The sequence below is a fragment of the Corvus hawaiiensis genome, chromosome 1 (genome assembly GCF_020740725.1).
Source record: "Corvus hawaiiensis isolate bCorHaw1 chromosome 1, bCorHaw1.pri.cur, whole genome shotgun sequence".
Taxonomy (NCBI): domain Eukaryota; kingdom Metazoa; phylum Chordata; class Aves; order Passeriformes; family Corvidae; genus Corvus; species Corvus hawaiiensis.
In genome coordinates this window covers 69,994,726-70,020,758 of record NC_063213.1, presented here as the reverse complement: position 1 = coordinate 70,020,758, position 26,033 = coordinate 69,994,726, and the positions used below count along the sequence as shown (strand labels likewise).

General features: G+C 40.0%; 1 protein-coding gene across 3 annotated transcripts in view; it reads left to right on the top strand.

The window, feature by feature from the left end:
* EXOC2 (exocyst complex component 2) overlaps positions 1–26,033 on the top strand; it is a 184,116-nt gene that overhangs the window by 12,665 nt on the left and 145,418 nt on the right. Inside the window, exons 3-6 of one of the 3 annotated variants that reach the window (XM_048310287.1) lie at positions 7,835–12,547; positions 17,717–17,803; positions 19,553–19,726; positions 22,069–22,190. The gene's annotated coding sequence lies outside the window, so the exon portion shown is untranslated. Of the gene's footprint in view, positions 1–7,834; positions 12,548–14,710; positions 17,804–19,552; positions 19,727–22,068; positions 22,191–26,033 lie in introns of those variants that run through there. The other 2 variants (XM_048310269.1, XM_048310276.1) reach the window with 2 other exon arrangements.

Genomic DNA, 26,033 nt, shown 5'->3' with positions numbered 1-26,033 from the left:
ACAAAACTTTTCCTGAAGCCATTGCCCAGTTATATGGTTCATTATACCTCATGCCCTCATGCATTCATCTTCGTGCCTGCATGGTACTGTTGTGCGTCAAGACCCCTTGGAAGTGTTTGAAAACAAGAACAAAAGCAATATTTCTTTGTGTTGGCTTCAAACATATCCCCAGTCAATGGAAGGCATAGGTGAGCACCAAGGCCAGCTGCTTCGTTGCTGTGTATGCTCAGAGTTTCCCATGAACGAGTATGGGTCAAAAATTAAGCATGTTCTGGAATTTAATATCATGAAGTTCTGATGCAAACATCACTCCTGAAGAGCAAGGGTGCTATTCCCCGCATTTAACAAGCATCAGATGTCAGTGCTCATCCTCCATTCACAGAAAGCAAAGCAAAAGTGCATGTACTACCTTCCATCCTCATCAATAAGGTTCTCAAAATCAGGGCTACACTGCGAGTAACGTTTCAATGCTTTTTTTTTTTCTTAAGCTGTGGGGTTTTTTTGATGTCCATAAACTGGAAAGTATCAAAGTGTGTTTGTTAGGTTCCCTCCACACAAGCAGGGCAGCTCCTTTCACTCCTTCAGTAGAGGTTAGTGTTTTGAAAGCTGAAGACTATTAGGAGTCCTGGCTATACATGACTGGCTTGTGTGATGCCTGCTTGTACAATACATGGCTATAGAGTCAGCCAACTCCATCTTGCCCAGAATGTTTTCCAAGCACAGGTTATGGAGGCCAAAACAATTTTGGATTAAAAAAAAATAGGCTAACCTACTTTATAGAGCCTTTTACACACCATGCTTTAGAGTTGCTCTCAATTCAGATTCTAATAATTTGAAACCCTGAAAAACACTGTGTGAAAACCATCTGAGGGGCTGAAATGCATTGAGGTCTAGAGGTGCAACTTGGAAAGCTCACTGCCCTTTTTTTTCCATTCTAAGGTGTTTGAACATTTCTGAAGGAGACTATTTTAAAATTCTTTTTCTTGCTACTCAAGCTTTCCTCGAAACTTATGAGTCAGAGCACCAATTTTGGAGAGCCTGGAAATGTAATCATAAATATGTAAATGTAATCTAGAAGAATGGGCATGTAAGACATGTTGCTAGCTAAAATAAGACATGAGGCAGAAATTTCCAATGTGCCAGCTTGAGAAAAATGTTGAAATAATGAATGGAAACTATGATTAGTTTTTAAATTATTACTTATAATTTTGATTAGAGTGTTTGCCTCTCTAGTTGCAGTTACAAAGGAGGATCCATTGAAGGTCTTTACTGTGTCCAGGGCTGTGCAGGTGAAATATGCATCCTATATGGTAGTCTCTAGCCTAACCATAGCATTTAAGATATCTCTTCATGAAACACCAGTATTTTATCCCAGAATACCTCTTAGAACACATGGAGCTTCTAAAAAACCTAACAGTTAAGGAGCTATAACACAAAATTTTGAGCTTGACAGGTCTTCCACCAGCAAGAATTTCTACCTGCCCATGGTTTGTGAGCCGCTGTCTAAATATTTGTGCCAAATAACTTATTCAGTGCTACTTACCTATTTCCTGTTTAAGGTCTAACCCTCTAAAATTATTCTTAGGGTTCTGCTTGTTTTAATTTCAGCTCTCAAATGATAATAACCCAGGCAATTTGAATTAATACAAATTGACATTTTTTTCTCACACAGTCTCTATTTGTTTATTTATTTACTTATACATAGGCCCCTAGTTTGTTTAAGTTAATACAAAATCAAATTGTTGCAGGGCAGACAGCTTGCTGTCCTGTTCTTGTGCTGCAGAATTCCCCACAGTGGCACTTGCAAGCTCAGGTTTCCCATTTTAACAGGCGCTGGGCAGACAACTGTGTTGTATGGAGTGAACTTTGCTCTGGCTGACTCCACCTGAACAGGGCAGAGGCTCTTTCCTTCTGCCCCTTCCCCTCTCCACAGTAAATCTCTGCCTGTCAGTTGTTGATAAGGAACTGTCGCAGGCTGTGCCATAGTGCCCCCCATGTAAGAAAGAGTTGGAAATGCTGGCACAGCGTAGTTCTCTCCTGTTGCTGTTAATAATGCTGCTCATCTGTTTAGCAGTGCTGCAGAGAGCCATTCAAAGTGCAAATCAGAGGAGAAGAGGGCATTTTGGTATTGTTTTAGTTTGTCTGGGTTCATATGGTTCCAGTGGTCTTTGCAAGATCATTCAGGGACTGAGGCTGGGACATGAGGTGTGGTGCCATGCCCCCCTTGGAGACGTGGGCTCTGCCTTCTGGGAGCTCAGCTTCAGCATCCACCACCAAAGCACTGTGAGAAGTACTTGGCACTAGACACATCCAATTCCCAGCAAAGCACTTCAGCATGTTCTGAAGCATTGGGTGAACAGGGAAAAAATATTAAGATTTTAGATGGGGTTGTGGGCTTTTTTGAATCAGGTTGTTGTTTTCTATGTACTGTGTCTCTCTGTGAGCCCGAGAGACCTTTAGAGCTGCTGAGCACTCATTGCAAGAAAATTCAATAGGAGCAGCAAATGCAGGATGCTTTCAAAAATCAGACCTTTCCCAGAAAACAGCAAAAAAGTACTGGCACTTATGGATGCTAGTGTCCTTAATGAATAAAACAGAAACTGGAAAAAAGAAATGTAGCAAACTCTACTCCTAATGTACCAACAGGGTATCTCTGGTTTCATCCAGGCACAAATAAGCATGAGAGGATACAAATTTCCTTGAAGCTGACCTAGGAGAGAAAGTGATTTATTATTATATTCAGGAAAAGTGGGTTTGAATGAGCTTCCATGAGCCGAATCATCCTTTGGACTTTACTCAGGACCTGCTGAGTTCAGAGGAAGTCCAGCTGACTCTCACCAGGTCAGATTCACCTCTCATTAATGTTAATGAGAGTTTTGCCTGGATGTAACTGGGAGCAGGTTCAGACACAGAGTTACCACCTATAGGAAAACTCCCTCCCTCCCACATATCTATCATACTATAAATATAATATTAATATTGTGTGGTTTAATTTCAGTATATATTTCCCAGCTCTCAAACAATGGTCTTATAATAAAAAGCCCTAATAAGAGACATATGTTTTTGTAAATATATAAATAACATGCTTAAGTTCCTCTTCAATTGTGTTACAAGACTTGTCCTTTACAGCAGCCCACCTTTACAAGAATTTTTCCCAATTAATTGGAAAAAAGGGTGGGGTACAGCCCCAAAAGCATTTTGTCCACCATATTACAGTGCTTTCCTACATTTCAGTGGCAGATGTTGAGCTGTACTGGATACATTTCCCCAACAGCATCTGGCTGCCTGGCAGAACCTCCCAACTTGTTGCACTGACAGCTGTTAAGTCCCTTGGAGTTGCTTCATGCTCCAGTAGCAGCGTGGCTTTGCTGTCTGTCTGAATAACTATGTTCACATGGATGCTGTATGCCTTGGATCCTTGTAGTTTAGCTCTTGGTCGTTTTCTGGCTGTAGAAGTATAGATCCTTTGCTGGGATTCTTGGGCACCAATTGTAATGTAGGACACGTTCCAGCAGTCACCAGGTACAGGCTGGCGTATCCTCTTTGTTAGGGACCTCTGCCTCAGCCCTACCAATGGTGTCTCTAAACACTAGTGCCAGCTTCCTTTCCTAACATCCACATTGTCTGGAGAGAGGCACAACTCCTTACCCCAGCCCTGGGTAGCCACCTGGGTAGTCTTTGTTGGGATGCTGGGAAGCAGAGGTCAGTCTGAAACAGGGCTTGTCTGGGAACACAGCTAGAAGCACTGACAGCAGCAAAGGAAGGGTGGCAGCAGCTTTTTTGAAAAGATCCACACACACCAGTATGTATGTATATTTATATTTGTGTGTGCAGGCATTGCTGTCGTTGAACTGTGCACTTCTCACGCTTCCTAAAAGCTTTGGGTCAGTTGAGCTGTTGTGTTGAGCAAAAAAGGAAGTAGAATTGGCTGAAATTTTCCACTTCAGACCTCTACTGGATTTTTTATCTTTGAAAGCTTCAGAGGTGTGTTTCCAATTCCTCTTTCCTCACCACCTCTTGTTTGCAATGAGCTATAATGAGAGGGGATTAGTACAAGGACCAGAGGCACTTCTGGGTGCTGAAGGAAGGGTTAAGAGAGCTGAGGTCTGCAGGGGAAGGTGTAAGGGAGTTGGAAGCAGAGCAGTGTGGAGAAGAGCCAACAGAATTCTCCAGTAGAAGAAAAAAGTCATAATTTTTGCCAGTAACGACTGACGTGTTTTGCACCGTGTTTGGGAAGAGAGGCACATCGCAGGCAGCAGATAGGACGGGCTCTACCCCAGCAGTGCTGCTGTGCCCAAGCGGTTAAAACAAGAAAAACAAACTTCCTTCTTCAACCATTCAGCTGCCTCTGAACCCTGTTACAAATCCTGTGCACAGCAGCCTTGTTGAAATCTTGCTCTGACACAAGTTTCTCCTCTGTCTTAAGTCCTCCAAAACTCCTAAAGTCTGCTTTATTTTATTTGAAAAGTTCCTCAATTCTGAGCCATTTCTTATGCAAACAATGTTTCCCAATAAAGTTTTGAAACTTCCCATGAAACACATCCTTCTAAAAGTATTCTGGTCATGTCCCTTGCCTTTGATGGAAAAAGGCAGTGTCTGATTTGGAACGTATTTGAGTGAACCCACATGCCGGTATTAATCGGTACAACCCCATTGAGCTGGCTCAGTTTGTTATAGGAAAATACCGCAGAAATTCACTGCCTTTACTTCTACAGATGTGTAGCACATAAACATCTACACATACATGTGTGTCAAATGGGGAATGGCTTTTGGAAGAAATCTGAATTTGCAAATATTACATTCAGTTCACTGTAACTTTCACATGTAGTGTTGCCTCACTCTTTAATCTACTTAGTGTCATAAGCTTTGAATTTATGTCCAGTCTTGGCAGGTCAATGCCTGGTCCATCTAATCCTGCCTTTACGTTGGCCATTGCTACCTTGATAGAATAATGGCTGTGATTCTTTCCCGATCTTCTGTTGAGAAATTCTGGATATAGCATGGTGTGACTCTAATTTAGATCCCAACCACCCCTCCTGAGGAACAGGCAGAAATGTTTCTGAATTACATCATTTTATGAGCACTTACAGAGACAGAGCTTTGTAAGCTGAGGTCATCTTTTGTTGTCTCCAACACTGAAATAAACAGTTTTAAAACAATTATATGACTGGTTTTCTAGTTGAGAAAGAATAAAGCTATAATTGTGTTTTAGATAAAAATGATGTTACTTTATCCTGTACAAACAAGCTGTATAGCAAGCAATGTTTTATTCAGAGTAAGTAGTCATTATAACTGAGAGCAGGAAAAAAGGCTGAATGTGGAGAAGTTCATTATACTAAAAGTGTGTTATTATATTTACATTGTATTTAATAATAAGAACAGTTTCTATCCCAGCAGGAGGGAATATATAAGTGTTCTAAATTGTGGTCAAAATGTGCAAGTGAATTGTTTTTTCCAAGCGCACGCAATTCTAGAGTCAGTCAGAAAATAAGAAAATAATATTATTTTTTTGTTGCATTTGATTTATTTTTTCAATTTGCTTGATTATCAGAGGCGCTGTTAGTATTATTTTATTTTTTGTTCTGATAAAAAATTGTTAGGAAAGAAATCATTCTTCAAAAACCCAATTATTTATGTAAGGAAAAAAAGTTTATGTTGGGGGATATTTGTAAGCTTATATTTTCTTTCCATGAAAAATAAAACCATCTGAATATTAATTAAAATAGCTTGATCATTAAAGTCCTCTAATCATTACCACAGACACTGGCCCTCATTCAGGAAAGTGTTTAAATACATGCTGCTTTATATATTTCTGTCTCAGAGAGTTTCCTAGGTTCTAGTATGTGTGCATAAGCATTCTTCCCAATTTCAGGTCCTCTCCTTGAATTGGCATTGGCAAAACCTGGTCTGCACACGCAGACAAACACGGGGTTTGTAATGCAGGTTCAGTTACAGCACACAGTTCTTGTGCTCTGATTCTGCAACTCCTGACTCATGGAATATAAGACTGAGATATTTTCCTATTATGCAAAGTTGCACGTTTAACTCACTGTTGTTTTAACCCCCCTGGAAGCTTGAGACTGAAGTCTGTTTCCTTGCTGCTGCAGAAGCTTTGCTTTTCTATTGTGTGTGTGTCCTGGGTTGTTATTGTAGCGTTGTGATCTTGGGCTGTTTGGCTAGCTGTGTTTCTTTTTTAGTTTTAGCTCAGTGAAGCATTTGATCTGAAACAAAGTGAGCTATATATGAACTGAATTTTTTTAAAAGCACAAATTTGGCACCTGGTATGACTATATCCATAATTTCTGGAAAATGTTTTTGACCTGCTATATCCATAACTTCTGGCTAAGTTATGGGACATAGAGACACATTTCCCACAATCAGTTTGCTGGCCGCTGGGATTGCTTTGCTTCTCACTGAACCCCGAAGTTGCAGCCCGAAATACATCTCTCTTGGGAGTATGAAAAAACCAAAGTAAAAAAATAAACCTTGCCGTGCTGTATCAGCACAAACTGAAACCCTTGAGAGTGGATATTGCGAGTGCAACAGTTGCGAGTGGAATTGCGTCATAAATGCACATGGAAATAAAAGGATGCGTCAGTGCGCTCCGTGCCGGCAGCAGCCCGAGAAATCCCTGCCAGAACAGGGTACCACATCCCCCGGTCTGGGGATGGTTTGTCACGGCTGCTCCGGGCACCGAGCGCCGCGGCGGCGTTTTGGGGAGGTCTCGGCTGACCCCTGGTGGCCGCCGGGCTGCCCCCGCCCCTCCTGCCCTCCCCTGCATCCCTGCAGCTGCTCTGGGCATCTGCTTCCACTTCCCCGCTCCATCAGCTTCGGCCGTTTTAGATCTCAGGCTCCCCCTGCATGAAAGGCGACTCAGAATCCTTGTGCAGCTTTTTGTCGTCCTGATGGCATCTTTGTTCCTTTGGTTTTGTTATTTTTTTAATACTTAAAACTAAAAGGTTTCTATATATTTCTATATATTTAATGTTTAAAAGAAACGCGTGTCTCCAAACTGTCACAGAAAAGGTAGCAATGCAACTACATGGCCACTTTTAAGAATCCCTATTGCATAAAATATATCTACACCTTCTCTCAGGTTTTCTTGGAAAAAGTAGAGCAGAAAGACGTATTTATTGCCTTTCAGCACACCTAACCTTTTTGACTTTCCATACCCAAAGCTTTTCAGATTTTCAACAGGTGTTTGGTTTGGCTTTTTATAAGACCACAAAAGAAACTCTGTCAGTGTAAATTCTTCAAAAGAAACTGATTTGTGAGAAGTTGAAATCAATGCAAGTTCATTGAAGCAGACGGACACTTGGTGCCTGGAAAAGGAGAAGGCAGAGAAATAGTTATAGAGAGGAAGAAGAAATAAAAAGAGAGAGGAAATATAGAACAAAGTAAGATGACTAATACACCTTAATACCAAGGTTTGTTCTAGGGATGAATTCTGTGCAATCCTAAAGAAAGGATTTTATTATCTTTTTTTGAGGGGCCAGGGCTTTTTTTCTGAGGCAGGAATGAATGGGTGTTATGTAGAGTTGATATTATACAAATATGTCCAGATCCAGTCCTGCCTTGGTATACAGGACCTAAGCACATCTTTTGTGTGTATAACACTTGGTTTCAGTCTCACAAACACTAGTTTCAGTGGATTTGCCATATGACTTACATGATGTGTGTATAAATGAAAGAAGAATTAGGTCTTTTGTTTGGGTTTGATTTTAATAGAGAAAATCTGTAGAACTAAACCAAACCCAGTGGAATGGTAGACTTGCATTTATGTGTCCTGCAAAAAGCATCTCACCATTCCTTTTTTTTTTATATTTCCATTCAGGATTGCCAAGATACATCCAGTACATGTAAGGCAGCCTTCCTCATCTGAATCAGCAGCACCAGTTTATGTCGCAATCTCCTATTTTTGAAGGGACTTGCTACAAAGGAAATCCCACAATCTTGTCACACATACAAAGATAAGTAACATTCCTACTGGATTCATTATCAAAGAGATCAGTGCAGTTGTATTCTCATTTCTCCTTTCAATGTATTCCAAGCTCTTTTCCTTTTTCTTGTTTTCAGTCTGAAAGTGTTGTATATTTTTCATGAGACCTTTCTGACCAATTCCCACTAAATCAGAAGGGTGAAGTGAATATATCTGGCTATGTTACAGCCTTCTCCTAGTGGGCCATTTGCAAAATGTTTGCAGCCTTTGAAAGGAGGACTCTGTACACATACCCACAGAGATGTAAGATTGTCCAAGAGAAGCAGCCAAAGCACAAAGCAGAGGTTAGAGAGTTTGACACAGTTTGTTTTGCCTTTTCAGTCATTCTTCGTGCCCTCTCGACACTTCTCTTCATACCAAGTGCCTCTGCAGTAACGAACTCAACCAGTCATGTCACATAAACATAATCCAGAATTTGGCCCAGAACTAAATCACTGAATTATGGAGCTTTTTTATTGGCAGCTGTACCCTTACTGTTTTTTAAATCTTTGCTTAAGAGATGGAGGCAGGCTCTCTCTCCCTGCAAATTATGGAGCTTCATTGTCTTCTTGAGGTGTAATTCATATGGAATAAGGATGAAACTGAGACCCTTTGGGTTCACCTCTGCAGGTATTCCAGCTGCTGGGTTCCAGCTTTGTCTCTGTAAAGTGGGTAGGCTCTTACGCCAGGTATCACTTATGCAACGTCATACTCACATTGCAGATATATGAAGGATATCTTTGGGCACTAAAAATCCTAGTTTTATGGCATCTGCCTGTCCTGTGAGTTTTGAAGAATTATAATCTTTGGTTTGTATTGCTGTGAATTGATTTTGCTTTATAAGGCACACTAAAGTCCATGCGTCATGCCTTCCATTAGGCATGGATGACATGGCTGGGAACACCAGGCCATTTCATACCTGATGCAGACAAGGCTCTTTGCCTCAAAGTCCAAAGCTGCATTAACAGGATAGCTGAGGGATAGAGGATGTGGCTGCACATAAGACGACCTCCAGATCCTTGCTGGGTCTTACCAAAACTCATGTCTGATGCAGCTGTGGAGTGACAGACAGAACTAAAGATGACACAGATCTCTGTTTTAACCAGGTCTTCAAATAAAATCTTCAAATAGCTCAACTTTTTTTCTTGCTCGCTCTTGTAAGCAGCAAAAGCATCTTGGATCTTTAAAAAAATTCCAATTCAGCCATTATTAGGTGAGGATCTATGTAGCAGAGTATGAGGAAGTTCAGCCTTGGCTGATGAAGATGTTTACTTCCTGGCCTTAAAAAGTGTGAGAAGTTGTACGCTCCCTGATGGTGTGCTGACAAATAAAGTTAATAGAATTTTTAATATAAGATGCAACTAGTGGATCCAAATCTACTACTGATTTAAAATATGAAATAGATACTTACCTTATAAAGCTAGAAAGTTTTTTTGTTGGTAGCCATGGCAATTTGCAGGTGTTAAATTAGCCACAATGGAACTGCTTAGTTCCCTGATGCAACAGGAATATTTTGAAACTTACCATGAAAAAATTATTAAAGCCTTGCAATATGGAGAGTATAAAGTTTAAAAAAGAATGGAGAGTGCAAAGTTACATCTGTATTTCTATGAAATTTCATAAAATGGGATTTTACACTGCATAATACAACCTACTGCTTCAACTGAAATAAGAAATGTAGCTTGATATTTTCATTAAATACAAAGTATTTGTAGATACTGGTGGCAATTAGGTGTTGCGGATGCAGTCATCAGTTTGAAACTGAGCATATAAAATGGTATTTTAATAAAAAATACAGTCACCTTGGTACCTGAATCTACCCTTATTGTATTGCATGGCAGACACTCTTTGCATTAGACTGCAGTCACAGGTTAACAAGAAGGGAAATTTCAAGGCACAGAATTAGCTACAGGAAAGTTCTCCCATTATTGAATGAATGCAATAAAGACACAGCAAAATTTACAAGGAAAAATTTAATAAAATATTGACTATAAAGGCTACAACATTCTATGTCTGCTCCATAGCTTATATCCAAAACTGTGCATGTTCAAAAGTCCATGCAAATCGGACTTAATTTACTTTGCTTCTATTTCCTTCTCAGGAATATAAAGTGAGCACAATAATTTTCCTTTATTTTATCTATAAATGGTTCCCTATATAGGAGCTTATTAAAAAGAAGGCAGGCTTAGGCTGTCCAGGATGTTAGAGTGATTATGTCTTGGCAGCTCAAGAAGAGGCTGAGTCCAAGGCCCTGACTGTTTGTTAGCATCTTGCCAACACCATGGATTCCCGTGATCAGATTAAGAAATGTATGGACAGTGACAAGTGGACTCTTTCCCAGCTCTATTTTTGTCATTGCTGCCAGCCTGACAGCTTTTGGTACGATATTAATCTTTGGCTGTGTAGAGAGCAATTGAAATTGCCATGCTGAGCTCTGCCAGGGATCCCCAAATTCTCTGTTAAGTTTCCATATTAAAAAAGTTACTTTCACTGCAAATATTTCTGATGTGAAACAAGAGAGGGGGAAAGAGTGTTGCTAGGAGGCTGTGCCTTCTGTCTTTTTTCCCAGGAAAAGCTCATAAGGTATAGGGGACACAAATGGCTACTCTCCGATGGTTTTTAAGAGCATAAAGGTCCAATCCACAGACATAAGAATTAAGCTAATTTTATGTCACATCTCTTGGACCCACGATAAATTTAGCCAGATGTTGTTCACTATTGGTAGGGTATTGATTTTTCTATTGCATTGCATGGCAGTTTATGTAACTGGAATGGAAACGGTTCTGAAGAACCAAGTTTGTCAATTCCTATCTGTGCACAGAAACACTCTTCAGTGTGCAGCTGTTGTGGAGTCTCATCCTCAGGCAGGGAATATATCAACACACCATAACCTGTTGATTCTGTCCTTGTGGACACTTCAATCCCAAATGTCTGCAGACAGCAAATATGTATACACCTCTTGGGCATCTGAGAGCATACATGTAAAGAGCTAAAAATCCATACCAATTGCCCCAGACAGGTCTGGACAATGTTCCTATTGAAGGTTCAGCCTGGGCTGTATCTTTTCCCATGATCACACTTTTCTGGAGAAATGGCCCATCAGGGGACCTGCACCTAGTTAATACCATCACAGGAAGAAACTTGCCAACTCGAGATGGATAATGTGTTAGGGGTAGTGGTAGCACTTTGTCTTCCATGGGCCCAGGTTTCAATGCCTTCTTCAAAAAAAAAAACCTTGGAAGTCAAAGGAAAGTTCTGGCCTGAGAGAGGTGCTCTGTATGAAGCGTTATGCAGTTTTACTTCTGCAATAGTTTATAGATGAATGGGGGAACAATGACAGGGGCAAAGTGTATTACTTATGTGTAGAATGTTCCAACTGCTTCTGAACCTTATCTGCCATTTCCCTGCATCCTTGTTATCTTACAACCCATGGTGGTCCACAGTGAGTTTGCCTGTATCCTCAGCCACTAGATAAAGTGACTTTTAGTTACTTTAAAACCTGTGGTGTTGGTGTGCCAGCATTGTCAGTGACTCCAGGCGGTGATTAAACACAGAAGTATTTTTCCCTACATTTATGAAACATAAAGATATTTGTTTTGATTCCATCACTGTCACCTCATTAGGCACCAGGAAAGTTAGGTTATACATTGAATCAGTTTTGCACTTGGTTTTGTTTACTTTTCATAAATTAACATGGTAATTCACTGTAATAAAATTCTTCGTTTACACAAAGATATCAAAAGGCATCGTCCATTATTCTCCTTAATGTTACAGCTTTAGAATGTGCCGTGAAAAGCTCTGTTTATATTGCAGCTGGATGGAGCACTTACCACAGAGCGTCACATCCCAGATATGCTCTGCTGCTCTGCAGCAGAGAAATGCCAAATCATGAAGAAAAAAAAAAGATCCCACACAACTACCACCACCCCAAAAAAATCACCATTAAAATTATCTCACTGAATTAATTATCCTAAACTCTGCCTATTTCCATTTGCATTCCTGTTTCTTGGCCTAGCAGGTAGCGGCGAGGTGCGCTCCTACAGGCATGAGAAGGCTGAGTCCTGTTACCTGCAGTGGTCACAAGGACTGTTCACAGTCATTAGAGCAAGAACCATTGTCAGTGAAGGCAGCACAGAATTTGGACAGACTGTGCACTTTTATCATTGCAAACAGCTGATCCTCTACCATCAAGGGCATGAAATGCTCTTCAGTCCTTCTGTGCTTTAGCAGATTTTGGATTCGGGGTGCCCTTCCCTACTGATCCAAAGTGTTTTTGTTCTCCACAGAGAAGATGGTTTGTACTGCCTCTCATTTCAGATGCTGCTTGGTGTTTGCAAACATGTTATTTCTTTCTGCTACGTAGCTTTGCTTTGGGGTTTAAGGCTATAGAAGAAAATATTGTTCACTTCTCACATGTGGAAGTGAGTTACTGAGCAAAACAAAGCCTAGCTTAAGCTTCTGTTTCTTCTTTTCTCTCTCTTTCCTCTTTAAGGTCTGTTTATGTTTGCATGACCTGCAGGGGAACTGGAAGTGCACTAGATGATCTAGCAAAGCACAAAACTTCCACAAGTATGTGTGCTTTATTTGTGCCTCCTCTGAACTTTTTTTGGGGAAAAAAAAAAAGCAGGCAGAAAAAGGAAAGGATCTGATGGGTTAAAAATTCACTATTGTGCTTTACATCAGATAACATTCTGGCCTATATTTGCACCAGTCTCAGCTGATGTCACTGAATGGACAACACAAGGCAAATGAGATCCAGCCATGCTTTGCCACAGCACACAACAAAAGCGCCCACAAGAAGAGATTTTTTTCTGGGCTTTCAACATTGATACTTTAAGAAACAGGAGGCATATTTTAGAAGACCATCTTTATGGACAAAACTTTTTCAGAAGTTTTATGAGCATGTATGGAACACATACATTAAAAAATCTTGCAGGTTTAATTTTTGGGATTAAAGAATAAAAATTATGGCTCTTAGAAATAGGTTTAATTATTAGCCTTTCATCAAAAATATACAAAACTCTTGTATCTTTGATGGATGGACATGATGACAAAGAGTAATTTTTATTAACTTCTTATTATCATCTATTCAAGATAAGGGGCAATAAATTAACTGTGTTCTGGAAATCCACAACTTAGAGAAAGGTTTATCACACCATTTCCAGCATGTGGTTTGTAGAGCGCTGGGTGCAAGTCAGTTACTCGGGCTGGCACTCTTCGCCCAACACACAGGATTGCAGAGGCTGTAATGCAGGATGGATCCAGCTCCTGTGGTGGACAGAAGTGGGCACAGTAGATGTGGTGAGCTGACCTAAGTCCTTCAGAGGAGGTATCACTGCAGCCACTGCAGTTGCAGTGCAGGCAAGCATTGAGCTGCAAGGGGGAGGGCAACCACCACAAACTCATCCAAGATCTTCAGCCAAGTCAGGAAAAACACAGAACAAGAAGTATTGGGATATTAGGGAGTAACTGTACCCAGGGAAATCTCTCAGCACAGAAAAGGGTTTAGTGGCTTGGCAGCATCTCCTTGTGGAAGAAGCCTTCCTACTCCATGGGTCATGTCCCCAGAAGCACATTAGCAGGTGGCTGGGGCCGTTCTCCTCCACCCAGATGGCCCCTTGCCTCTCTCCCGCTTCCTGAGAGACTCCTCCTGCCATGAGGGCTTCCCATTGGACTTGATCCCAAATCCACACAGTTTATGGAAAGGTTTCTACTAAGGTCAACTGCTTTGGTTTGAGTCAGTGCACAGAGGCAATCCTGAATTTTGGGAGTTCAAAGTGGGGTCCTGAGGCTCCATCACATGTTGAGAGAGGCAAGGAGGATGGCGACAGGCGTGGCAGTGCCTGTGAAGAGTGCCTTGAACTTGTTCTCTACCTTCCCCCTCCTGCATTTTAGGGATTTTTATGGAAAACACATTTGTAATGTATTCAATTGCATCTATGCAATGGAGAATTAGATTGGCATAAAGGTAAACAACTGGCAAATTATTCATAACTCTAAATATGCCCGATGTCTCTTTGTTCCAAAACTTCAGAAATTAGAGACTGCTCACCAGATGTTATAAAAGAAATTACTAATTTAACTGCTAAACTGCTAAAAGGCTCACTCTAGTAATATTTTCTTGCAGAAAATGTCTGTGTCTTGTTAAATGTTTATTGAATACTGTAATTATATTGCATTTGCTGTTAAACGATATTGACATTTTTGAATAAAAAGGGGGTTTTTTTGTGTGTGGGGGGTTTTTTTTTAATCCAGGCAGGATCTATAACATGAACATCTGGTTGCAACCTAATGTGTGGCATTGAAACAAAAAAAAACCCTCCCCACCCTCAAAGAAAAAAGTGTTCTGCCAATGTTTTTCTTCATGTATTATTTTTTCAAAGTAGCTCCGGCTTTTGTAGCACCAGCTATGATTAAGTACCAGGACTTTCTCACTATCAGCAAATGTTTAAAGGCAAGTAACCAGCAAAGCTTCACCAAGCTGATGGCTGGTTAAATAAGGATATATTTAGCAATGAAACAGCTGTTTCTTGAGCAATAACCCAGCTGTTTGGCTTTGAAAATACCTGTTAGAGTTATTAATCATATTAAAAAGTAGAAAAAAAACCCCTTACTCTGGAAGGCATGAAACAGACATTTAATTTTTTTTTTTTTTTTTTTTTTTTTTTTAATATAAGAGGTGGCTTTGTCACTATAATGAGTGCAAGGGGAAAAAGGGGGGAGTGGGGTTTGGTATATTTTAGAAGTACACAAGTATTAAAACAAATGCACTTAATATTCCTGCCGGCTGCCAGTCAAGATTCTTATCATCACTTAATGGACTATGCTCTTGCAAAACTCTTGCAAAACGCTTTGTAGCACAGTAATTTCCCTATTAATTCCCTCCTCTAACTCTTTCTGTTTAATTACTGGGAAGGGTTCAGATGTGATGTTGACTAACTGCACCACTCCACGTACATTTAATTTTTCCCATTTCCTATTGGGTAATGGAAGACAGAAATTTGGCTCCCGTCAGCCCTGGGACCTATCCATAACTCAAAGAATGTGATTTCCACTGGAGGCTAGAGTAAGGAATACATATAAAATTCTACCATCTAACAGGAATGTTAAAGACAGACTTTCTTTCATAGGGTTTCCCTGTCATGCCATAGATTTAATCAAGAGAACCAATTACAGTGTGCTGGACCCAAACAGATGTGAGACACAACTCAAGTATTTAAATTGCAACTTTTGCTATTCAAAAAGGTGTTGCTGGCTGGGAACATCTTCAAAAGCAGAAGTTTTCTCATATGTAGATAGGGCCCGATCCTGGCTGCTGTATATGCATAAAAAGTAATTCTAGTGGCTCCATTGTTATTCCAGGTGGTCCTACACTGCACAGCTGGAACCACTGCAAGAAGGACCTATGTATGTTCAAAGCACATGTTTTTTGGATAATGCGTTAATTCACTAAGAAGTGGACAGATACATTTCTTTTGGCTAGGTTTTTGGATTTTCTGACTTAGGGTATTTGAGTTTTCTTTTGCTTTACATCTTTTTAAAGAAGAAATAAACAGAATAAAATTCATATATGTTAAACCTCATAGACCTGAGCTACCTTTTTTCCAGCTGGAACTGAAAATAGCAACAGTTTTAAAGCAGAATGCAATCTTCTGACCTGTTAAAATTACATGTTTCATTTCCAGGAATCTGAATTGGAGAAGCTATACTTTCTTATTTAGAGCATCACTTTTTATAAAACCACCCATATGAACAGAAATGTATCTGTCAACAATGCAAATAGCTCAGACTTCCATCACAGAACTAACTCATGCATTGAAGGCTACATGGACTATCATAGCTAAAATCTGCTCCCATTTATCGTGGTTTACATTTTTTGTATTAAGAGTAATCTGCCTGCTGTACTGCAGAATGACTTGAGGGTCTGGCACTGTTCCCTCCCAGACTCATGTGATACAGGATGAATGTGCACACTTTTGCCCTGGGGCTGGACATTCCGTTGCCTCATTGGTTATTAAGCTTACCTTTCTCCTTGCAATCCTGTGACTTTGCCAGACTTGAGAAGGTTTTGGAAAGGAGGCAATTAATTAGGAGAGCACATCATGACCCCCTTTTTTGGCCACCCCCAGCATTAACCTGTTAATGACACCATGACATCCAGAAAATAAATCACCAGAAGCTAAGCATATGTTAAAAATGTGTTTGGGCTCAGTAAATATCATGCCAAGGTATCATGTGCACACACATACAAACAGCTCACAGAGACAAACCAGCACTAAGATAATTTTATATATCAATGGAATCATTCCTAGCTTGCAAAAGGTGTTTTTGTTTTCAGATTCTCCATTTCCCCCAGAACAACACCATGACCTAGCTTGCACATGTATTTTCACTGCAAGGGTTTCTTGCGAATCAAACTGAGGACAAAACTTGCATTGCAGGCAACCAAATGCCCACATTATTTCAGGTATGTGAATGGGTGGAGTTTAAACCTGGTCCTGATCAGGATCAGGATGCCAAAGAGTTGTGACTTATTCTGTAGTGATTTGTATATACTGGCATTGCAATACATCACTGAAGGCTAACAGAAATGACCCAGGGAAAAGGATTCCATAGAAAAGGTAGCAGCCAGTGAGGACTGAAGCCTGTCTCCATCACTTGCTGTGCTGCTCCACATCCCCTTTCAGGGTTGTATGGTTTCACCTGAGGCTGGGAGCCCCTGTGGCAGCTGGGCTTTTGCAGTCATTATTGGGTGCCCTGGCAGGCTCAGTGCGAGTCTCCTGCTGGCTTCTGGAAAGAGCCTCAGCCTCAGAAATAGCAAAATTTGTCTTGAGGTACCACCAACAGCAACAGGCCTGACATGTTGGCTGTTCATCCTTTTTTTTCCCTCTCTCTTAGAGGAACATGAAATGCTGGTTATTTATAATTTAACACTGCATATCATTATTAAACATTATAACAATTACTGTACTATAATGCATTCATATTTTTCTAAGTTATAACTATGTTCATAAACACTCACATTCACACACTCTATAGATGTGTAAAATATATACAGAAAGATAAACAGAAAAACATTGCTAATATTATCTACCTAAAAAGGTTTAAAGAGGAAAAGGAAAAAAAGAAGTTAATTTGTAATCTTTGAGTAAAAAAAATCATTGTTTTTTTCAGGCTGATCACTGTTGGCATGTAATTTTGCAGAACTTTGAAATATTTGTGCTTTGATTTCTAATGCACAGCACTTGCCATTACCTTCTTTTTCAGTCATTGTTGCTGGCCCACTGAGAGCACTGTTTCTATTGCCTGGCTGGATTAGTGTCCTTGTGAAATATTCGTGATCACATCTCTGTTAATTACACTAGAATGGGAACACAATAGTCTCCGAACAGTGAGCATTTATTTTTAAGACTGGAATTAAGTACCGTTTATTAAATCACTGCTTCCTCATCCAAATTCTAACATTTTGTTAGTGTTCCTATTTATTTATTGACTTTAACAGAGCAAGGATACAAAGTTAGGTTTCAGGACACAAAGCTTTGTTTTATATACAGTTACTAAGTATAGCTGAATCCAAGGCAAAACATACTAGAAAGCAGAAGATGCCAACTGTTAGGAGCTTTTTTGCTTGGATAGTTTTTATTCAGAAATGTTTTTCTTTTCATGCAGAATTCAAACATGCTTGCCTGAGCAATGCCATCTGCAGGCTTTATAAAGATGGTGATTCTGTTCTTCCAGGTCTCCTTCCTTCAAAGACTTAAATCCATCCTGAATGTGTGCATCAACCAACAGGATGTCTGTCTGCCTCCTAACTTCCCACTGCAGGTATAAAAGTACTGTCAAAAGCAGCCTGTCATGCATGAGACTCAGAAAAGAGAAAAAAATAGTCCTGTCCCTTACAGTCTCTGGGGACAACAATCCCCAAATGCCTTCAGAATCAGGAATCATAAAGAGGGACTCCTCTTGAACAGGGCAGATGACAGACAGGTTTCATGCCTCTTTCTCCCAGTAAGCCTGAACAACAAGGTCATTGACTGTCACCTTATAGTTCATCTCTTTCCACAGTTTAGCTTGATGCAATTGAGGATGTTTTATTACTTTGACTTGCAGAGTGATGTCATGTTCTAAATCTTGTCTATTTTTTCAACTATTTTAGTTACTGTAATAAAAGACAATACCTCTCTCTACATCTGGTCTTGGTTTTACCCTTAGATCATCACTGTTACAACACTACTTATAAAAAACAATGTATCTAAAAAATAATGTCCTTATTTTTAAAAAAAAGACAACTTATCAAGTGCATGTGAAATGTCAACATTTTTGTAATCTGTGAGTGCCATGAGCAAAAGCAGGACGTAGAAATGCTGGTGGTCTGATCCCTAATTGATTTAAAAGGCAATAAAGATAGATTGTTTCTTTTAAGACTCGGCACTTTCTTTTCCTAACTCATAATCCCTGCTCTGCTCTACTCAGTGCTAATCTCTCATAACACTGATACTTGTACATGGATCTCACTTCTTGAAAAGTCCTTATAAGGCTTTGTATCTCCAAAACAGCTTTCTCTTAGTACCTACTTGTTCTTGGAAGAATCTTTTTTTCATGTCATGCAAAGCAGAAAATTAAAGTCAATTCCTCTTTCTCAGCCATTATGTCTGCAAGCTAGAAGGATCAAGGCATGGATGATGTATCATTAACTATATGAACATTGTAGTATTAGAAAGAGCAAATGATACACAATCCTTGAAGTCAATGGAAGGACCACTGGGAGCCCAAAGAGGGCTAAGCTGTTTATCCATTTTCAGTTGTTTTGTATATGCTGTAGTTGAAGTACTGAGAGATTATCTAAGGATAGAATTAAAATAAATCTGGGTTCCTTGGTTTAGGAACTTCAGGTGTGCATACTAAATCTGACCTAACATTAGCCCTGCCTCTGAAGGTTTAAATCATTCTGTGATTCTAAGTATCTTTTTACATCAAAGTGTCTCTTGCTGGTGAGTTACAAAACTTTCCATCCTGAGGGAAATCTACATCACAAGGATTGGTTTTGCACAGTAGTCTATAGGACAGAGGCCTGTGCACTAGCTTCATCAAATCCTATTTTGCTATTTTATTGTGCATGCTCTGTACTGTAGAGTGGTTTTTGGACATCTTGCAACCAAGCCAATTTCTTTCTGTAGCTTTGCATCTCCTCCTTTCTCTTGCTCCTTTACTACATGCTGTCCATGCATACACAAAATGAGCACCACTTACAATTCTTCATCACTAACATTATCTACACGTAGACAGTTACCCACCAGTTACATTCCTTCTTTATAGAAGCACAACTGTAGCCTTTAGGAAGCTAACTAAGCCTCATTTCTTTCTTTCGAGGCTTGGAAGGGCATAAATCATTGCAATGGGAGCTTGTAAAGACAACATTAGGCCAGTATTAACATGATGTAACTATTTCATGAAAACTATCAGCCCTCAAACCATTATGCTTACTGCTTGTTCTCTATTATTGCAAAGCTGTGTTCACTAAAATCTATGGAAAGCTATAAAAGTGCCTTTCACCTGATATTGTGATGTTTTCAGGCTCTGACATAGGAGGGTGGTCTCATGGTAACAGCATGGGACAGGAAGACCTTTCTTCATTGCCTGCCCTCACACAGATTTTCTGCAGGACTTCAAACAAGTCACCAGAGCAGGTGCAACAGAATGGACAGTGCAGATTGTTGATCAGAGGCCAGCATGTACAAACCTGCAAGGGTAAGAAATGAGTGAAATGAGGTAAAATTTTCTCTGCCTTGAGCACCTGCTCTCCTTGCCTTAAAGTAATGGGATGTACTTTGCTGTTTCTAGATACTATATTTAAATATTTCATGGTTATATCACTATTGTAAATGAATGTTTTCTAGATTGCACCGGGTCTTTCTATGAACTTCTAGAGATAACCACATGTGCTTTTTCCTTGTCTTTTCCCCACCTCTCCTTCTTTTCAGGTCATCCAGGAAGTTCTCAAGAATCAAATCAAATTAGCATTTCACCATTGACAAAATGAGCCATATTGTTATCAGACATTTACATAATTATTCACTGCTATTGTTCACATAAATATATACATGATCTTTTTTCTGCAACGCTTTCATAAATCTCCAGATGAGGTTGATTCCTTCTGCTGAGAGATTTAATTGTTCGTATATGTTTTCCATGGGAATGATGAAAGCCAGCTAGAATTACTGCTGAGTGAACTAGAGCAATCCTGGATTATGATGAATGGAAGTAGTGAATGATCAGTGACTGATGTAAGCAAAACATTACTGAGTTTGAAGCACCTATAATTAGAAGGACATGATATTTCAATTGAAAGTTGCCATGTCAAACATGGGACAAATACAATACTTATCTTTTACTCCTGAAAGCTTTTGAGCAAGAAATTAGTTAATCACAAAATGGCATGTGGTTATTACACAGCAAGCTTGCATAACTGCATCAGAACAGGTCTCATTTACCTCAGGAACTAATTTAGCAAGTGACAGCTAAAACACTGGGAAACGTTCCTTTGGATCTTGAGCTGACCCTGGATACACAAAATGCTGCGATCACATTAAAAAATTTTAGTCTTGTCACTAATGAAGAGTTAACCTTTTTTACTACAGCTTCTCATACCTGCTAGGCTCCTGTCTGAAATACCTCAGCAAACATTACTCTGGGTTCAAGCTGCCTGGAAATTCCTTGTTTGACTCATTTAATTTGAATCAATAGCTCATTTTTTTAAATTTGTTTGCCCCATAGAAGATTTGGCTCACAGGCTCACAGGGTGATTACGTCAGGACATGTCAGGAGGCAGCTGGAAAGCTTACCTCTATGGATAGTATTTACAGAGCTGATGATTGTACTTAAAAGGATGTGACCCATATACAGGAAATCACGGAGATAAAGTAGCCCTGTTTTTCTAGTAAAACTCATTTCTAATGATATCTAGGAGTTTCTGAGACATAACTCAAAACTCAGTGTGAGCAAGAGGAGGTTGTAAAAGAACATCACTTCTGGAGAAGAAACCAAGCAGGTCAAAAAAATTGGCTTTAATAAGAGGAGACAGAAAGCAGACAGAATATTGGATTTTGGGGGCAAGACATCAGGGATGCAGATCTTTGCCTCCTGTACAAAGCAGTATGTATAAATCAGAGTCCTGGTGGCACACAGTGGACCTTAGGTTCACCTCAGTCCTCATTTCCTGAGGTTCTTTTGACACCATTGAAGTCTATTAAAGACAATCTTCTCTGGCAGTATTTCAAGAGAGAAGGGATATTATGAAATGCAGCAAGAGCAGAGAAAAATAAATGATCATCAGTAATGTCCTTTTAACACTGTGTTTGTAAAGGGGGAGTGTGAGCATGTGCACACATGTAAGTAATCTGGATTTAAACTGATTTTTAAATTAAATGCTGTCAGATGCACAAAATGAACAGAAAAAAAATGTTTCTATTCTGCATTGCCCGCATTTGAGTAAGTTTGGCTGGTAACAACCGTAAGTAAAGATAAAGAAAAGCAATTCATATTGGTGCTGTTGCTTTAGGAGAAATAACCGGTAACTGGTTGTGGTGCTTCATACAGGCTTTGTTACATCTCTTTTCCTTTGGCTCTCTCTAAAGGGAAATAGATCAGGGCCAGCACACTGTATATATTAGCAGGTTAACATACTGGGCTATACTTGCACTTTATTGTAAATGTTTTTGGTACTTCTTCTAAGTCTGTGTTTACCTTGGGTATTTTCTTAGTTCACACATGTGAAATAACAGCTGGGACTTGCCAAAATATAGCAGTCAAGTGCTGTACATGTAGTAGCTTTAAAACTAACACAGGTGTCCTAGATCCCTTGCGCAGAATAAACAGAAGCACACGATCAAGAGTGTGTCTAACTCTTCTCTTCTGGAAATGACGTGTCTTGAAATGCTTCATCTGACAATTGTGGCCTCTCAAGAAAGAAGTATCACAGACATGAAATGCTGTTGTTTTCTACAAACAAGTGCACTGTCTTTATTCTTTTAATATAAATGCATTATCGTCATAACTTGGATCTATCTATTTCCACCCTTTCTTTTTCAAAGGAAAGGCAAGTACATTTAATGAGCTCAGTTCACTCCTGGGTCACACCAGAGCAGAAGGACAAGACCTCCATTGCTGGAAAGACCACCCAGAGAGGAGGAAGCTGTGCTTGCCCAGGAGGGAGGTAAGACAAGAAGGTCCCAGCAGTTTTCTTCCAGAGCCCAAGCCATGAGCACCAGCAGCCTCACAAGCAGAAGCCTTGGGGCCCTGGCCGTGCAGAAGGGGTCTGTTTCTTTTCAGTGTGAGCACACCTCACTTCCTTCATGCTGGCAAGGCTGTCTGTGAACAAAACAATACCATTGCATTGAGTTGCTCAGTGTTTTTATGGCTTCTTTTTTTTTTTTTTGTCTCCGTGATTTTACACTGCACCCCTCTTTCTATATCTGAAAGAGAAATAAAATAGGATAGAGTACAGCAATGGTAGCTAATACACACAGGGGAGGAACCTGCCATGGGTTTTTCCAGCTGTAGACAACTAGGACTGCATAAATATTCAAGAAACCCACTGATAATGCACAGGAGTAGAGGAAATTCAGGAAAAAATTCAGGGAGGATGACATACACAAGCATCATAGTCCCATGGGAGCACTTGTGCCATCTTGTTGCCTGCATAATGGACTGGAAGTAGACAAACAAGCTCAGGCACATACAAGAAAGAATAGCAGCAGGTTGCTTCTCCCAAAGAGGTACTGCTTTGCAGAGATGCCCTTAGACTAGTATCCAAAGTACTATAAGTGAAGACATTCACTTGGAAAGTTCACTCAAGAGGAAGTTGCATTTTTCATAGTAATTCCTTTGACCTACACTTTCTCATGAAAGAATGTGATTCATACTGTCTGTAAGAATAGAAATTAAGTCATTGGAAAAGGACCATCAACCCTCTGGAATCAATGTACTCAGTTTAAAAATCTGTGAGACTGGACAGAGGCTTCCAATACTACAAATATAACTAGTTTTGACAAATGCATCTGCATTATTAGTTCTAGCATAAAAATTCCTACGGGTTGCTCTAATAAAAATAAAAGCTGAACATTTATTTCTAATTACACCGTGAAAATGTTTTTCATAAAGAGGATAAAATATTATCTTAGTAAGGGTTATTTGTGTAAGTGCCCAATGCTAAAAGACTTGTTTTCACTGCAGGGCTAATCTAAACTAAACTTCAGATGTTGCCCATAGTTGCACTGGGTCTCTGTGCCTGAAATGTTGTCTGTTTTTTCCAGCTGGATCAGTTGATCTGATGAAAGATATTGCTTCTCCTTAGAGCCTACCTTGCTGTTTTCATAGATATCATAAATCCTATTGAGTGTTTTATCCTGACCTTTCTGTAGAGGTAAAAGTGTCTTGGATTCAGATCTAGATTCCTGAATACTTTTCTTGTAGATAATGTGATACATTTAGTTTTCCACATTGTGCCTGGCCAGCACAGGATTAGCCTGGCATTAATTGATTGCAGGAGGATCAAGTAAGTGGATTAGAGCTGCTCCACAACCAAGAAAGTTGATGATCCTGAAGGTAAACTCCCTCAACAGGAGACATGAGATGAAGAAAATTGAATGAACTGCTTTGAGAAATGGGAAAAGCCAGACTTTGTCCTCGTGTCCCAGTATATTCCAGTTATCTCTTGGGATAACTATATTTTAATAGAATGCCAATTTTCTTCTTAATATGATCCTTGAAATTTCTTTTAAGCCACCTAAAACATCATGGCTTTTTCCGTCATCAATCAAAACATATTTTTTTTAACTGTGGGATGTTTGTTCAGTAGAGTTTGCTGTTTTTCTTTCATTGATTTTCTTTTTAACATGCAGTTGTTGAAAACTTAATTTTGAGTTTAGTCAGCTTTGTTCAAGATCCATTGCTATTCCAAGCAGAATGGGTGGTATGTTTTCTGCAGTCCAGTGTAAGGGAAGTAAGGTATGATGGATGATGTTTGGAATGGAAGGATGAATGAATACAGCCATTACCAAAGCTGCTCTCTTGATCCAAAAAGAGAAATCCGTTTCTTTTTTATTTCTTGATAAGGAATTTACAGCAACACTGTGTTGGAAAAAATTTCATCTGAAAACTAAATTTTTATTTAGACTTAGGACTATGATGAGTTTTGTGGGTTTTGTGTTTTAAAAACCTTGCAAATATAATAATATTTTAGAAGCATTTGTGGAGGGGGTGCATTCCTATTTTGACTTTATGGTCATTTATTAATCTTTCAATGTAAAATTGGCACTTCTTTCCCTGGAAAATTTTTCTCCTATCTGTATTAGTGTTGTCCACCCAATGTAAGTAAAAAGCATTGATTATTCCTACTTTTTTATTCCTGCCTAGAAAGGCCCATCAAGTCCTCAGTCACAGTGTCAGGTTGGGGCAGACATGGCAGACTGGCCAGGGTCAAAACCTCCTGACCAGGAGTGATGCAGCTCTGTAACACCAGCATGGCAACACATGGGGATCTATACACAGTTTATTGTCTTCATGTTCCTTCTCAGTGTGGGTGTATTTGGCAATGAAAAGCATCATAATGTTTGAGAATGGAAGATACTAACAAAACAGTATCTTTTAACACCACATCCATTTGCATGCTTAATTTAAATACTGCAGTTGTCTGCCCAGTAACTTAATTAACATGGCATGAAATCAGCATGAAAACTGTGAGTCCCTGCTGTAAAGAAACTCAAACGTAGGATCTCTTCCACTGCAAATACTTGTTATAAATTAGTTTGAATTCTCAGCCAGCATGAACCTGCATAGCCCCCTGTTCCAGATGTGGCTTTACACCAGCTGAGATGTGGCCCAGATAACTTTATGCTTCCTGTCCTAATAGTGCCACAGGGTAAAGAAGAAATAACAGCCTGACAGGTAGGCAAAACATCAGGCCTCAGAGGTCCTGCAGCAAAAAAAAACCCATTCTTTCAAATAGTTTGAAGGCTAAAGATGCCAAAGGACCCTCATCCGACAGCATAATCCTGAAAATACAGTGACAAATACGACAGTAAACTAACAGTTTCATGCTGAATTGTTGAGTGCAGGCAGATTTGGCCTCTGTAGCAGCAGATTAAGTTGTTAGCCAATATGATTATCTGTCTGATAGCATAGAAATCTCCCAGGGAACAAGTTGTGCCTGAACCACCACGCAAACCTTGACAGGTTCCCCCACACACACCTCTCCACTCACATCCCCACTCTCTTTCCTCTTTCACTTTCCCTGTACTCATGGCCTGTGAGGGACAGGAATACATGGACTCTTCATTGCACACAAGGGAGTATCACAAAGATGTGGGAGCCTCCCAGGGTATGGCACTACTAGCTTGGTGGAGGACCTCTTTACGCTGTCACTGATTTTGGGAGGGTTCACTACTGCTCTCCAAGAAACAGGTCTCTAACCTTTTTGGATGTAGAAAAAACATTAAGTCTGAATTCGCAATAGCTCAAAACAAAAAAGGATAAAAGAAAGAAACCCCATTTTTTAAGTCAAAGGGTTTTTTTGGTTTTACTTTCTTGCTTTTTCTCCAGTTGTGACTAAACTCCAGGGCCTGCTGCTCTCTGAGCAAGAGGCAGCAGCTGGGGCCAGCAAGGGAAACTGGGGTGAGCTGGGCCTCTCCTTTCTCTCCTCTTCCCTCTGTCTATCCATGCCTCCAGGCAGGGTATGGGGCAAGAAGCCCTCTGACAGACCCCACAGCTGCAGCGTGTCAGGGTAGAGGACTGGAGGAGGTGAGTGCAGAGCTGTGTGTGCCGGCATCATGGACACCACACGAATGGGACTGTAAGGTCTTGGCTGTGTGTCATCAGACGGGAGAACATGCTGCCTCCCAGAAGTGCTTTTGTCCATGGTAAGCCCAATGCCCTCTTTCAGAAAAGGCTTTCAGACACATACCCCCAAAAAGGAAAAAGGAAGTTTTGAAAGGTGGGATCTGAGGAGAGGAAGTGACTCATGGGCTCAAAGAGAGATGGGCAGGGAGTGACAGCCGGC